The sequence below is a fragment of the Choristoneura fumiferana genome, chromosome 28, assembly GCF_025370935.1.
Source record: "Choristoneura fumiferana chromosome 28, NRCan_CFum_1, whole genome shotgun sequence".
NCBI classification, from domain to species: domain Eukaryota; kingdom Metazoa; phylum Arthropoda; class Insecta; order Lepidoptera; family Tortricidae; genus Choristoneura; species Choristoneura fumiferana.
This window is the reverse complement of record NC_133499.1, coordinates 4,787,146-4,803,627: the sequence shown is the minus strand read 5'-3', so window position 1 is coordinate 4,803,627 and position 16,482 is coordinate 4,787,146. Positions and strand designations below refer to the sequence as shown.

Sequence of the window (16,482 nt, the reverse complement as noted above, 5' to 3'; positions counted from 1 at the left end):
TTAGATTTGAAAAAGTTTCAAAAACAAGAAGTTACGTTTTGGAATAGACAAAATTTGATCATAGACAATTTAACGCAAACTATTTTTTATTCACATCAAAAGAGTTTTTGTTTTTAACCCCCGACGCAAAAAGAGGGGTGTTATAAGTTTGACCGCTATGACATGTGTGTCTGTCTGTGGCACTGTAGCTCTTAAACGGGTGGACCGATTTGAAGGCGGTTTTTTTTATATTTGAAAGCAGGTTTTCTAGCTATGGTTCTTAGACATGTTGTATCAAAATCGGTTCAGCCGTTTCAAGATCATCGGCTCTTGTGTTCGCTGCGGTAGGAATCTTAGACGCATAACGGGTATTTACTTTACTTCCAAACATATTTGGGACCTAAAGTTTGAAACACCCATATATGCTATATAACTATGCAAGATTATGGAATTCTCGGCCTGATGCTGCAGCCAGGATATCCAGAACACTAGTAGGTAAAATCTTGTTAAAACCATAGCAGATATATCGTGTTTGGATTCGTTTCGATCAGTATTTGATTCTACATACAATGCAATGGTGGCTACAAGATGAGGTGAAGCTGCAGCCAGGATATCCAGCACACTAGTACACTCTATAAAAAATAATAGCACATATGTCGTGTTTGGATTCGTTTTGATCAGTAATTGATTCTACATATAATGCAGTGGTGGCAATACGACGAGCTGATGCTACAGCCAGGATATCCAGCACACCAGTATACTCTTGAAAAAATAATAGCAGATATGTCGTGTTTGATTCCTTTTGATCAGTATTTGATTCTACATTCAATGCAATGGTGGCAACAAGATGAGCTGATGCTGCAGCCAGGATATCCAACACACTAGTACACTTAAAAAAATAAAAATATCAGTTTAAAAAAAATAAACAAAAACTTAAATTAAAATTTTTAAAAACCCCCGACATAAAAAAACGCCCGCAAAAATAAAAATAAAAAACGCCCGAAAAAAACGCCGCTAAAAAAGAGAACTAAAAAGTAAAAAATAATTATGCACTACCTAGCTGTTGCCCGCGACTTCATCTGCGAAGAATTCGTTTATCCCTATCCCGTGGGGACTATGCTGATTTCCCGCAAAATTAGCCTAAGTTAATTTAGTATAAGTATCTAGTAATATTTTTTTATCTAAGCGTCGTCGGTGTCGGGGGACCGCTAAGGTTAATACTTTAAAAAATACAACATATGTAATTTAATTTCCTGTTATTTCGGCGTGACAATACAATAATCTGGTAGTAGAGTCCTGGTGGTCTGGCCGAGATCGTCTCCGCAGGATGGAACTCTTCAACGGCTAATGGCATCCACTTGCAAGTCTGGCAACTTTATACGGATGTAATTAGGATATTTAATAATTCAATTATAGTTAGCAGAAAGTCATTCCAGTTAGTAGAAACTTTCCAAGAACTTGTCAGGCACGCCCAAGTATACGAACATATATACCTACTATAGGATTAGAAGAGAAAAAAAATCGCCATCACTTCACGTCTATAGCCCCTAAAAAACCCCTTTCCCTAAAAAATGTTACCATTGTCGGCATATTTAGTTGCTACATATATCCGTGCAATATAAATGCTTTCTAGCACTGATAGTCTCTGAGCAAAGCCGCAGACGGACAGACAGACAGACAGACATGGCGAAACTATAAGTGTTTCGTTTTTGGCACTTTGTATACGGAATCCTAAAAAAACAAAGCTCAATTTAGACCTACATAAGGAATACTCGTACTGTTCCCATCTCTGGGCTGGAGCGCCTCAGTATCAACTTCTTCCATTTGACCACATCCAACAAAACTCTCTCGAATTATGATTGGTTTTTTGGAGTATTTTTGTATTTTTTATTTCAACTCCAAATTCGTTACTTTCACGGGTATCCAGTGAAACCATATCGAAAATACAAACTGAGACAAGGATGCACAGAAAAACCAGAAAAAGAGACCAGCGCTGGTAATCGAACCCAGGTCCTCAGCAATCCGCGCTACGTGCTATTATTACCTCTATACCACCGCTGGACAGGAGTCTAGACACGAGTTTCTCCTATGCACACATATCTCAGGTTGCTTTTTTCCACTACGCTAATTAAGCAGCAGCACTAGCGCTATTCTATGTTACGCTCTCATCGAGAGACGTCACGTTCTTTTAGAACTAACCGCTCACCCAGACAAGAGATGTCGCTACTAAGCAATCAAATTATGATTGTTTTTTTTTTGGAGTCTTTTTGTATTTTTTAATTTCAACTCCAAATTTGTTACTTTTACGGGTATCCCGTGAAACCATATCGAAAATACAAATCAATCTCTCGAATTGTCAACGACCGGGAACTTTTTGGACCCTATTTCACCACGCTGTCAGGTTCGACTACTACTTAAACCCCCGACGCAAAAAGAGGGGTGTTATAAGTTATGTCTGTCTGTGGAACCGGTCTCTCAAACGGGTGGACCGATTTGAATGCGGTTTTTTAAAATTGAAAGTAGTTTTTCTAGCGATGGTTCTTAGACATGTTTTATCAAAATCCGTTAAGCCGTTTTTGAGATATTGAAGTCGGGGGTTTTCCAACTTTTTGTTGGTTAGGTTAGTTCAGTAAAGCAATTAGCGTTTCTCGACGAAATTTAATTTATCACTAATTAAATCTCACAAAAAGTTTTAGAATAGAGGTAAATTTTAGAAAATAAAATGTTTGTTAATGGTGCTGCCATCTAGTATGAAACCAGTAGACTTTAACGCAAACCAGTGTTGTACTAATCTCACTGAAATATGCTAGAAAATGTGAAATATAGATGGCACTGTAATTATTATTATAGAAGTTAGCACAATTTGAAATAGTTACGTTGTTTCATTTAAAAAACGTGTGCAAATTTTACCGTTAAGTTTTTCAAATGGAGTATAGATACAAATAATATTGTCACACGACATATGTCACTGATAATTGTCACGTTGGTGAAATATAGTCCTGGCCGGCTTGACTCCTTGTCCGTGCGGACGGATGTTGCATCTCTATATATATTATAGGTACTGCATCTATCCTAGGGAGTGCTCTAGGGAGTTCTTCACTCTATTGCCTGCTGCTAAGATTCTCCATCGTTCCACTCGCAACCGACTTTCTTCCATCTTCACCACCTCAGTAGCAACTACAGTTCCTTTCTCGCGGATTTTTTTGCCACGCACAGCGAAACTTTGGAATGACCTTGCAGCACCAGTATTTCCGGACCGGTACAACCTGGGGATCTTCAAAAACCGGACAAGTGCGAGTCGGACTCGCGTACCCAGGGTTCCGTATAATGCTTTTCTCAAACATGACATGAAATTAAATAAAAAAGTGGTGCTGGGTGTGGGCGTGCGCCGTGTCGCAGAGCGCGCGTTGAATGAAATGAAAGACGGTCGCATTGCCGGCCAGCGGCCTGCAAAGTTGTATGAAATCTCTTTGCAGGCCGCTAGAATGACCGCGCGCACGCAGCTGAGCCACAGCGCCTGCAGCGCGATACTTCTCAGCGTATTATTTGTAACACAACGTCAATATTTCATGTCATGTTTGAGAAAATTATTTGAATAGTTATTATCAAATTGCCATCTCATATTTCGCATAATGCTCGGGCATTATGAAAAAAACCGGGCAAGTGCGAGTCGGACTCGCGCACCGAGGGTTCCGTACACATTTATAGGTATGTAAACGGGAATCGTGTGTTGAAGATATTTCCCGCTTCTTCTGAGTGATTTAACGCATCCAGTGTAAGCCCTGCTCCTAAGTAAATCGTGAGTGTGGGGTCAAATTATATTGGTCATTGATTTTTACAGATACAAAAAATCAAAATTTTCAGACTTTTCTAGTTAGTTGTGTTGTAATAGCTACCTTCACACCAAATTTCAAGTTTCTAGGACAACTGGAAGTACCCTATAGGTTTTCAGTGCACGGCAATTTGTATGGAATCACGTTGTTTAATGACTGTATCTTTTGATTGCGTTGACTTAAAAGTTTGATTTTTTCAAGGCTTCAAGGGACCGCAGATATGAGTATTCGATATCAATTTCAGCTTGATACCTCCACGCGTTCCTGAGAAAAAGGGTCTTGACAGACGGACGGACGGACAACAAAGTGATCCTATAAGGGTTCCGTTTTTTCCTTTCGAGGTACGGAACCCTAAAAATGACCGATTTATCACTTGGTGCATGACATATCGAATAAATACAAGCATATATTTCTTCCTATGCTATTATCCCTATATTTTTCTGACTGGAAGCGACGTCATAGGGGACTTCGACACATGAGTAATCATAACGGTAATTTCGCAGAAAAGCAAATGATCCATAATGATTCTTAACACTATATTATAATCCGTACATTCCCTATAAATCTAATATACCTAATCTAATCTACACTACATATTTTATAACGCACTTCAAAGTAATTTAAGCTTTACAATGCTAGAATTAACCCGTTCGCCACTACATTACCTCTATCTATCTATCTACTCGTATCTCAGCCTATATACGTCCCAGTGCTGGGCACAGGCCTCCTCTCAGAATGAGAGGTCTAGGGCGGTAGTTCGCACTAAGGTCCGACCGAGATCTCGGTCTCGGTCTCGGTTTCGACAAATCTCGGCCAAAAATCGGCCCGAGATCTCGGTCTCAGTCTCGGCCCAAAACAGCCGAGATTCTCAGTCGTGACCGAGACTACGCGACGGCACTGAATTTAAATATTGGCGCGCGGTTTACCTTGGTGTCCGGGGTGGCATGGCTTTCTTTGGTATTTTGATTGGTCGCCCCGCCCGGCTTCGCGCGTATGGTACCTACTTGCTTACTGACACCCGCTAACAAGAGTAATATATAAATAAATAAATATAAATATCACGGGACAATTCACACCAATTGACCTAGTCCCAAAGTAAGCTTAGCAAAGCTTGTGTTATGGGTACTAAGCAACGGATAAATATAATTATATAGATACATACTTAAATACATATTAAACACCCAAGACCCGAGAACAAACATTCGTATTTTTCATACAAATATCTGCCCCGACACGGGAATCGAACCCGGGACCTCAAGCTTCGTAGTCAGGTTCTCAAACCACTAGGCCATCTGGTCGTCAAATCATCCGTCAAGTCATCCGGTCGTAATAAGTGACACCTCGTTCATTTCTTTTCGATAACGATTGTTATTGATAATACTGTAGTTTGATTTACGTGATAATTAAGTTTGTTTGTAGGGTCCGGTGGAACTGTTAATTAAACCATAATAAAAGTTTTTTTTTATTCATACCGAGTATTTTTAGGGTTCCGTAGTCTACTAGTAATCCTTATAATTTCGCCATGCCTGTCCGTCTGCTTGTCCGCGGCTAAGCTCGGAGACCGTTAGTACTAGAGAGCTGTAATTTGGCATGAATATCAGTCACGCTGACAGTGGTTAAATAAAAAAATATTTTTTAGTCTACCCCATCCCATAGACGTAAAGTGGGGGTGATTTTTTTTCTCGAATAACCCTATAGTGTGGGGTATCGTTGGATAGGTCTTTTAAAACCATTGAGGGGGTCGCCAGGAGGATTTTTCGATTCAGTGATCTGTTTGCTAAATATTCAACTTAAAATCTAAACTGTTAGGCGGAAATTTTTAAAAAAATCAGGATGGTATATGTAGAGTCATTCACGATGACGCGTGCCGTGGTTCTTATTACAATGCTCTTACAATGTCTAATTTTGTCAATATCAAGCGTCTTCGTGGATGGCACTAGGTATAGTAACGATATTGTCTACCGTGAATTTAAGTGTTTATATCATAAGTTTTTGTACTGCTTTATGGTGTGCAATAAAGAATATTTGTATTGTATGGTATTGATATCAAATTTACAGGGAAAATTATAACGGCTATGATTTCGTAATGGCCACGGAACCCTATCTTGGGCATGTCCGATACGCTCTTGGCCGGTTTTTTTTTAGATAATAAAATGATAATATACAAAAAAGCACTTATTTTTTGTGTCTCGGTCTCGTTCTCGGTCTCGGTCTCGGTCTCGGCCGAGATTAAAAAAGTAGTAAGGTCGGACCTTAGTTCGCACACATACCATGGAATCGCTTATCGAGGTTTACTCACGATGTTTTCCTTCAAATTCAAATTCAAATCATTTATTCAGTAAATAGGCCGCAATGGGCACTTTTACACGTCATTTTTTAAACTACCTGCGCTTTCGGAAAGACCATCATTGCCAAGAAGAATGCGCCGCAAGAAACTTGGCAGAAAGTCATTTTTTTATAATAAAATACTTAAAAAGTATAGTATACAATTAAAGAAAAAAATTACAAAATAAATAAATAATAATAATACAGGGATGTATGGGGTCCCTTTGTTACAAAACTAAACACTAACTATATCTAAACTATATCTACGTTCAGTGGAAGTGTAGAATGCTTCCACCATCATAAATTTTAAAATAATAATAATAACAATGATGTGATGAAGCACCAGGACTCCTTAATAATGAACGTCTCTGCATCGGAAAAAGCATTTTTTCGTAAAAGGTGACGAGCAGTTGTAAAAAACACGCTTTTTAGTGTAAGTACTTAAAAGATCTAAGATACAAAAGTTTAATCTCAACTGCTCGTCACCTTTTACGAAAAATTGCTTTTTCCGATGCAGAGACGTTCATTATTGAGGAGTCCTGGTGCTTCGTCACCCGTTCCATTTCACCATATGCATTACGATGAGCATAAATTGCTTAGCAACTGTGTTAAAGTAATTGAAATTCAACCCGTGAAGTACTTGCTGTTAAGTAGTCGCTCCGTTGGTCAAATGTGGTCTTTATCATCAGTTCCACTTCACCAAATGATGATTTTCAAGAGCAAATGCACGAGTTAGGTACTACTAAATATATCGAAATTACCATAGGTGTCCATACAATATTTGAAGAGTTCCCTCGATTTCCTTAGGAATAATCGCACACCTAGATTAAAACAGTATTAACTCAAAAAATCGTTTTTTTCAGAAATGGCAAAAATGTTGATTATGAGAAAACTATACACGATAGAAGCTTATTTGTTGAATTTTGTAAAGCAAACTGAGATTGTAAGTTGATGTATTCATAATTTAAAATTTAAAATCATGTAAAAGATAAATTAAATACCGTTTTTCAGTTGTTACAGTTTTTTAGAATTAAGTGTATTTGATTTCCGTAATTATTTTTAGTTGGAACTGTTTTGTATACTACTTTTTGAATTAATTCGATTTTGATACAATAAAAATGTTAGTAAGCCATTCATTAAGAGAGTAGTTTTATTGATATTTGGAACGTTTTATGAGGTTTAAATGAAAATAATGAATTTTACACTAGATATTATTCAATAGGAACCATGTCATAAACTTTTACAAGGCAAATGAAATCAAATGAATAGCTCTACGAAAAAAATGTTACAAATAATTCTTCCTTAATTATCACAAAACACTTAAATTACACTTGAGATCAGTCGTGTTAAAATCTTCTCAAAAATAATGATGTCACTGTCGTCACTTCGTATTGGTGAAATATAATAATCAGGTCGTTGGATCTCAATTGACTGGGTTATTTGAAACAGAAAAATAACCCTCAGGTGATGAATTTTGTTCCATTTGACCGGTCAACATCGGTAACTCTTCCCTTAAAAAGCTATTTTCCATTTGAAACTCTTTGAGACGGCATATTAGGGTTAACATTTTCTTTTTTCTTTTTTTAACCATTTGCACGAATATCCGGCCCCGTCCCTTCATATTTCTAAAACAAGTATTTAAATTATTAAAGGTTTATTTACTAACCATAAAAAGCGTATTAACTCAAAAATGATAAAACTCAAACATGCCTAGCAAATCATAACACAAGTGACATTTAAAACAGTTTCAACATAAATTACTGCGTTTTATGAAACTTAGAGTCTTCCATCTGTGTTAGTTCAAATTATAATTAAGAATAAATTCTCATTCAACAAAAGCGACGCAATTCAAAAGCAATAATTAAAACCATGAAAACAGATATAACTAAAAATAATCATAGAGAAATATCTGACCTAGGTCATCAAAACAGTGTTTACTCTAATTTGAACAATTTATTATCCATCAGTCGTGCAACGCCAACTCATCAAAACTGTAGCAACTCAAAATAATACTTAAATAATTACATTCATCAGTTAACAAAACAGTCTTCCTCGAAATACATCGGTTTTAAATCAAATGCTAGCATGCACTCAGCGTTGTGTTCGGTCGGGAACTAATGATGCTACTGTCTTGGGGGTGAGGCACCGCCACGTGCAAAAGGGTCTTACAAAGCCACCTATCGGCGAGTTTTTGGAATATTTTTGGTTCTGTTTTATTGGCTGACGCGGCATCATCTGTAGATGTCGAATATACTATTAACTAAAAATACACCAATTTTGAGTTAATACTGTTTTGATCTAGGTGTGCGATATAATCATCAGATCCTGATTTGGTGCTTTTGGGACCTAATTGAAAGCATTCCTGGACAAACGAAAAAAATTTTGAAATCAGTTCATAAATTACGGATTATTATTATTATTATCAACCTCCACCTTTTTTTGAAGTCGGTTAAAAATACAACATGGTACTTTAGTTTTCGATTAGCGGTCTCCCGACACCGGCGACGCATAGGTAAAAAGATATTACTAGATACTTATGCTAAATTAACTTAGGCTAATTTTGCGGGAAATCGAATCGATAAACGAATTCTTCGCAGATGAAGTCGCGGGTAACAGCTATATAGGTAGTGCATAATTATTTTAACTTTTTATTTGTCTTTTTTGTCGGCGCTTTTTTTTCGGACGTTTTTTTTTTTTTTGCTGGCGTTTTTGTCGGCTTTTTTGTGTCGGGGGTTTTGTGTCTCTTTGGTCGACATCTATACCTATAGGGAAGAAGTTTTATATGAAAACGTAAATTTAGAATTCCATTTTATTGAAGGAAAACTTAATGAATTAATGACACATAAGGATAATTAATAGACACTTCATTGTCCAGTTGTAAACGTGGTGTCGAAATGAGTGCAATGAATAATAATTGACATTTGTAAAATGAAAGTTATATTAACTTTNGCAATTTTCCGGATAAAAAAACTATCCTATGCCCTTTCCAGGATCTCAAACTATCTCCATACCAAATTTCATCTAATTCGGTTCAGCGGTTTATAACAGTATTTAAACTTCGCGGTTTATTTTTTCGAAGTAATGCGAATATTTCCGAGCATGTTTGAGAAAAAAAAACATTTTCTTACCTTAAGAACACATTATTAACGGCACCAGTAATGTGCACATGCATGTACAATTAAGATCACTAGAATAACATAAATAAATAAAAAATATTTTTCATCACACTTGCTCGTAACCAGTGTCGTAACATGCAGGCTACCTTGGTTGCAGCCCCCCAAATAAAACCCACGACCTTAATGTGCTTTTCATGAAACCCGTGGTCGGTAAATGAATGAATCATTGCCCGTACTAATTTCATGTCATGAAGCCAAGGTCGGTAAATGAGTTTTTTCCTGCATGATGTGCTGCTGCTCCGTGCGCGCGCTGCTCACGCACGCCATGCACATGCTGCAGAGCGCTGCCAAGAGTGCAGCTAGCGGTTTCGGCATTTTTAAAATTAGTTTTTCTTTTACAAATATACACATTTTACTCGCAAATGTGATGAAAAACATTGTATGTCGCACGGGCGGTACTAGAATTACGAACATCGACTCATACTCTCGTTCGTTATTCCTTATTTACGCGCCCTTAAGACAAATGTACCTACTATAAAAAGATCACTAAAAATATGTTGCAATCAAACCAAATTATCAAGGTTACATATCAGAACACCTACCTAAAATTGTTAATTAACACATGCATTATGAATCACAATTTATGATGTGCCTTCTCCTTAACCACTAGATAAATAAGAGTAAAGTAAAGTAACCTAATCATAAAAAAAACATTTTTATACTAGCTTTTTTTGCTTATTGTACTTTCTGTTGACTGTACTTGCGTTGTCATCCAATCTACATATCTATACCAAGTTTGAAGTTGTTGCCATTAACCGTTGAAGAGTTCCGTGATGCGGAGACAATCCTGGCCGGACCACCAGGATGTCACTGCCAGATTATTGTATTGTCACCAGATTTACATATGTATGCTAAATTTCAAGTCAATCCGATTACTGGAAGTGGGTCAAATTAAGCTTCCAAGATTCCACACCCAGACAACATATGTACATATAGTCGAGTTCAGATATTTTTGATAAAATTTTTGCTTACAAGTTTATGAACTCGGCTGTATGTACATTACAAGTTATATAAAAGCTTTTAAAAAAACAATTTCAGTTTGGAAACCTGCTACAGTCAAGTTACCTTATTAGCATAATACAGTGTGCCTTCTAAAAACCCATAAAATAAATAAATACCCAACATCAATTTTTAAAAATCACTTACTTCGGAAAACAGCAGCATATATTAACTGTAGCATAAAACGGTGAGTGACTGCACGTTTTGGAGCTGAAAAGAAACAAAAGATTTTGTGATTCACACTAATTTTCCTTGAATTTATTGATATTACATTTTATTTTGTAGTGAATTACATGTAAATTCATGTAGTCTCATACTTACAATGTCCTATTATGCGAATGTCAATAAGTTATCCAATCAGCTTCTGGTGGTGTTGTTGGTGTTGTTGATTTGGCTTTACTCTAAAAAAATTTTTATTTGCCCAAAGACATGTCTTTTTGTCTTCATTTAACCAGTTTCTTGGACAGACGCTTACATATTCATTATTCTCATATGAGAATATAATAACAGAATACGGCTTCTGAAAACAACATAAAAGATTCAATTTCCGAACAATTTAGTTCATACTCATCCATATTAATTATAAATGGTTTGACCACATCATCAATTAAAACATTTAACTACATCATTCTGTCTTCTATTTTAATCACATGATCAAACTACCTGTTACCTTCTGCAGTTATTTATTGTCAATATTTCTATGTGCATATCAAAAATATTTATAAATAGTATATAGCTACGCAAATTATGAGATTAATAGTATCCAAATGTTGTTAAAACCTGAAGTATTAGCACTGTAGGTAATATGAACTTCTCTACTACAAAACAGTTTTAACCAAATATCTGTGTAGGTGAAATGAATATTGAGATGAAATTATTTATTTATGTGGTTGCATTTAATTTTAACTTTACAATATTTTGATTCCACTGGTGCCACTGTTGATGCTCATGACAGCCAACATGTTAATAACCGCAGCAGTTTCATAAAATAACTACTTTCATACACACCTAAGGCCGGCAACGCGTCTGATATCCTGATGGTGCTGCGGATGTCTATGGACGACGGTAATCAATTAACATCAGGTGAACTGTCCGCTCGTTTGTCCCCTCCTATTTATTACATAAAAAAACCTGAATTTACTTAATTGAAGTACTTAGGTTAAAAATAAATTAAAAATAAAAGCTTGTATCAACACAAGAGTGAAACGCAAACTAGGTAAGTAATATGATTTCCTTACACAACCTAGCGAAATATAATTTTTGAACTTCAGCCATTTTGTTAGTATTTCGTCACTTTTTTTTTCTGTGACTTGTTTATTCAGAACTACTAAAACTTAGATAAATGATTGGTCTCGCGCGCCAATCACATTCTTACCTCAAAATGAACTTTTCTTTTGCTAAAACAGCTATTTTATCGTCATTTATCGTAAAAAAGCAATCCCTGTAGTTTTATATGCTATCTCGAGGTGCTTTTAAAATAGCAGTTATAGTGAAAAAGGTGCATTTTGAGTTTAGAATGTTTAATTCAAATTAGACTGAACTTGCCGGTACATGATTGATCGATACAACTAAAACACCAAAATAAAACATGCTTATAAAATAAACAACAGAACATAACTGTAGCATGGGAATATATGATCTATTGTCAAATCTATAGCTTGCATGTTCAAAATACTATTTTCAATTCAACTAGGCAGGCACAAAGCCATGTCGATGTCGTTAGTAATAAGCATTTAGTAATAATTTAACTTACATCTTTTTCTGGTTTCTCCATTATTTTGATCTTCTTTTCATAACACTTCTTTATTGTAAAAATATTAGGCAGGCGTACGCCACACGCACGCACGCAAACACGCCACACGGTCGGTAAACAAATCAAAATGGCTGCTGGCTGGCGTATTATCCGGGCCGGGAGTATATATAGAAGTAGTTAGCGAGTCGGAATGAAAACTGTTAAAGTTCGTTACATTACAGAGAAATTTTGATAAAGACATGTACAGCGGTTAGTAATTTAGTTGCAAGATTAGAAACGGATTTATGGATGGAGTTAGTTGATAGCGAGCGGGCACGAGAGTTGATAGTTGCGAGCAGACAGTGAGAGCAGCGTGCGTTCCGCGCGGACGAGGACTCGGCAACTGGCGGCGCTCGCCGCGGCGTGAGCGTGAGCGCCGGCACCTCTCCGCCCTTCCTTCATTCCCCCCCCGCAGGCAATAGTGCGGGGCGTAGCTTGGTAGTCTTGTGCGGACGCATAGTGCTGTGCCATAAAAGTATGGTTTTGCCAACTTGCCAGATCGAATTCGAATTCGAAATTCGGAGATATTACGTCCAAAAAACAATCGATCGATCGAGAAAAAAACCATTAGACTAGAGATGCTCATTTAGTACTCAATGAATTAACTCTAACAGATTACGAGTACAAAAAAAACTGACTTATGTTTTGTTAGTTTACAGAGTTATTTCCATGTTCTCGTATCCGAACAAGTTCCGTTAGCCGGACACTGTTCAGGATTTTTAATCTCTTTTATCTCTTGTCCGGCCGCGGGCTGGCCAAATTTGACTGACTGCGTCCGGCCCGCCCGTAAGGCTTTTGTTAGGCTTTTAAAACTTGATCAACCTACATATCGACACGTAGAAATCAATAACGGGTTAGAAACTTTAATTTGGTATGATTATAATGTTAGCTCTTATAGCACAACCAATAAAAAAAGTTTGAAAACCGTTAATTTGTAGTTAGGTAACTACATCACAAAAAATACTTTTTGTGATTATAAACTTATTTGTACTTGATTGATATACTAACTGCGACCTATGGTGGTGATGCATCAGGACAACAGTTTTCCAACGGTAAAGTTATAAGTTTGTCCTTCAGTACAGTTTAACTATTACTTTTCGTTAGAGCAATGGTAATAAAAAAAAATGGTAAAAATTGTACGGAACCCTCGGTGCTCGAGTCCAACTCGCACTTGACTGTTTTTAATAAGGTGCATTGGGGTATATATATATATATATATATTGGATCACAGAATAAATCAAAATTACACACGGTGCTGCTCGCCAGTTCTGTTAGCTCGAACTTGGCTTGACAGGCTGTGTCTAGATATATTTAGTAAGTACTTAATAGTTTTTGGATTTTATTACAATACGTATTATATAATTAAAATCACGCGTACGTGGATGACGGACCGACAGCACGCGCACACAGCTGTTTGTGTGACACGAGTGTCGCGCCACGCTCGCTATAGATTGAGTAGGTACCTACCTACATTGTATGTATAATATAGATCAGGGGCGCTACTCCGAAATTCGAAAATCGAAGTTCGTATCGTATCGTCCCTCTCACTCTCGTGTCAAATCATATTAGCGTGAGCGGAACGGCACGAAATGAAGTTCGAATTATGCACTTCGTAGTTAGTAGGGTCTCTGGGATGTTATGAAGCTCCGTATCCGTAACCGAAACTATCGGATATCCGAAATAAAAAACTATCCGTAGCCGTAACCGAATCCGATAAGTATAAAAGTTTCTGATAGTTTCGGATAGGGGCGGAGTCAAAATGCGACATGTTGTGACAGGTTTTTTTTTGCCCTGCCGAGCAGGGCTTGTTAACGTTACCAAATTCACACTATAAGTAACGTTAAATAACGGTAAAAATCATACATATACCTAGTACCGGTAAAAAAATATAACGTTAAATGGTAACTTAACATATAGTACCGTTACCTGATTAACGTTATTTTTACCGGTAAATTTACTTTACATTGTAGGGCTAGTTAACGTTACCCAATTCACATTATTATAACGATACCGAAGTAACATTTCGGTAATATTTGCTATGCTACCGAGTGTTGCCAATTTAGCGACTGTCGCTAGAACTAGCGATTTTTGCTTAAGTGTTAGCGACCAAAAAAGGTTTTGACGACAAAAATGGTTTAGCGACTTATCTGGCGACTTTTTTACCGACTTCAAAAAAGGAGGAGGTTCTATGTTCCAATGTTAGTATTTTTATTATGTATGTTCGCCGATTACTCAGTCAATTGTGGATCGATTTTCAAAATTCTTTTTTTATTCGAAAGGATAGTCTTTTGAGGTAGTCCCATTGTCACCAAGTCAAGATCTGATGATGGGATTTTAGGGAAATCGAGGGCAAACCTCAAATTTTAAAGGCACACCTATGGCGATTTTGGCATTTTTAGCATTAAAATAAGCATTTACATTCAGAAAGTATCATTTGGTAACTTATACCTGATGAAGAAGACCGTGATGACCAATGGAACTCATCAAAGCTAAGTAATGCTCGCTCGTCTATAAACGATCATGATGAATATACCTAGATAAGCGACTAAGAAGGAGCTTTAAGTTAACTGATCTGATGCTGAAGCTGGAAGGTAGGCAACGGAACTCTGTTATAAAACAACGTACCTAAGCCGTGTTTGGGCCTAATGGAATCGTTGTGAGATGTTCTTTGGCTACGAATCACTAAAATGTGAGAAATAAAGAAAAATTATAACAAAAAATAAAAAATAAAAAAATAACGGAAAATGAAACTGACTACAAATCCCTTGAAAATATTTTTTTAGGTACAGTCACCAGCATTAATATCTGCTACAGCGGAGTGTGCAAAAATATCTGACACGTCCTTCCGGCCCTAGAAATAGAGTCGTATCAGATATTTATGCAGATTTGTTGTGTCGGATATTGGTGCTGGTGACTGTACCTAGTAGCTCGAAGTCGGTGACTCAGCACGACCCAGCAGGATGGAACCCATAGTATGTAGGTGAGGTAGACGACTATTGTTTCATTCCTGCAGGGCTACTACGAAACCCGAAACTCGAAGTTCGTGTCGTGGGGTCCCTCTGACACTTATACTATTTAATACGAGAGCGAGCGAGAGGGACGGTATGATTTGAACTTCGATTTTCGAGTTTCGTAGTAGCCCTGCACAGTTGTGTTTCGACCGCGCGTTGATTACATTACAACGCCACGCAATGACAAAGTTTTCGGCGAAACTGCAAATGACAGCAGATCCACTCTGAAAAAGGATGGTGTCGTATTTCAAGTTTCCTTTAAATTTACGAAATTGCATAACTATCTTGATGTTTTTTTAGCATTTTGCTAAAAATTTACATTTCAATTGCTAAAACAAAATATGCTCGCCCCGTGTTCGTATATGTCTTTTTCGCACCTTAATCAAACTCTCGAGAACAAAAGAGACAGTCTAGCTTCCGCGGAGTGGAGAAAGCTGTGAACTTGAATAGTCTATTTTTTAATTTAATGTTGAACGTAATTATTAATAACTTAATTTAACTTTGTTTTTCTATTAATTTCATTTTATAATTGCTGTTAATAAATTATTATTGAGAAAGGATACTATATTCATTTTGTCTGGCTTTTTTTTAACATTAATACATTGACAACATGAAGTTAAACATAATTTGTTAAAGAAAATAAAGATCATTTTCCCAAAAAAAGTGATTCAAAGACAAATATACGATCTCAATATAAGTATGACATATGCACTGTCCGACCCTCTAGCTATATACTCAAAAAGAGCACTTATGTAAATGGAATAAAAGTTTATAATCACTTACCTGAATATTTAAAATCATTAGATGGTGCACAATTCAAAAATAAACTTAAACAATTTTTAGTGTGCGAGTGCTTTTATGATCTAAATGAATACTTTTTGAAAAAATATTAGAATTCATGTAAAAATAATAAATTATAATTATATTTAAGTAATAAATTGTACGTCCGAAATGGGCAAACTGTTGAAACTTCTCATGCATAAATGTTAACATAATTTGTACACGGTTTTGAACAATAATAAAAGCCTTTATTCATTAATCTTACACTAAACATTTTCTTTACATTTTAAGTTCCATCCATCCATCCATCCATCCATCGCATCGCATCGCATCGCTTCGCATCGCATCGTTTCGCATCGCATCGCTTCGCATCACATCGCTTCGCATCGCATCGCTTCGCATCGCTTGGCATCGCTTCGCATCGCTTGGCATCGCTTCGCATCGCTTCGCATCGCTTCGCATCGCTTCGCATCGCTTCGCATCGCTTCGCATCGCTTCGCATCGCTTCGCATCGCTTCGCATCGCTTCGCATCGCTTCGCATCGCTTCGCATCGCTTCGCATCGCTTCGCATCGCTTCGCATCGCTT

The 16,482-nt window shown here is 36.9% G+C and overlaps 1 protein-coding gene and 1 long non-coding RNA gene across 5 annotated transcripts in view; both read right to left on the bottom strand.

Annotated features, from left to right (window-relative positions):
• The window catches only part of LOC141443673 (putative fatty acyl-CoA reductase CG5065), a 114,527-nt gene that overhangs the window by 26,290 nt on the left and 71,755 nt on the right, over positions 1-16,482 (bottom strand). The window lies entirely within an intron of this gene.
• Positions 9,813-13,191, bottom strand: LOC141443833 (uncharacterized). The gene is made up of 4 exons (XR_012453081.1): positions 12,066-13,191; positions 11,321-11,422; positions 10,634-10,832; positions 9,813-10,522 (listed from the first exon to the last, which is right to left on the bottom strand). It is a non-coding gene; the product is annotated as an uncharacterized lncRNA (long non-coding RNA).